The sequence below is a fragment of the Odontesthes bonariensis genome, chromosome 24 (assembly GCF_027942865.1).
Source record: "Odontesthes bonariensis isolate fOdoBon6 chromosome 24, fOdoBon6.hap1, whole genome shotgun sequence".
NCBI lineage: Eukaryota > Metazoa > Chordata > Actinopteri > Atheriniformes > Atherinopsidae > Odontesthes > Odontesthes bonariensis.
In genome coordinates, this window is record NC_134529.1 from 7329509 (window position 1) to 7330180 (window position 672).

Below are 672 nucleotides of genomic sequence, written 5' to 3' on the forward strand. Positions count from 1 at the left end.
CCTAACTCCACAGTCCATTTAAGGTCGACCACAGCACTTTGTTGATGAAGACATTGATTGGAACATGAATGGAAACAATATAACAAAGGAAGAAAATGTCAAATATCAAAATACAAGCATGAATGTTAAACATATACTAAAAACTAAAAGAAGAAGCAATCAGAGAGATCAGTTGTATAAGTAAAAGGTGAGGTGTAAGTTTAATCCTAAAGGCAGAGACAGTTTCTCAGTTTTGTACCCAAACTCAAAGCTGGTCCCACTGGAGAAGAGCCTGAAAACGAAAGGCTCTGTTTCCCAATATAATCCTGGAAAATCGGGAACTTCCAGCAGGAATGACAGCAGGAAAGAGTAACCCAGTGAGTCTTCCTCTTGTGAGTATCATGGCATTATTTGACTCACAATCCACTGAATCTAACTTAAGAAACAGTATCATTGAGCAGAGACCTCGTGCTTCTCTGCATTTTGTTGTGTTTCTATAGTTGTGAGCTGGTTCTGCTCAAAGCCCAGAAATAACATCCTCTGCTTTAATGAGACAAACAGGATCCTAATGAACTCATTAAAATGAGGTGATATTGCTCACTCAGGTCCACACAATAACCTAAAAATAAACAATCGCCTCAGTTATTGATCAGAGAGAATAAAACATGATTGATTACAGTATCTTTGTTGGAT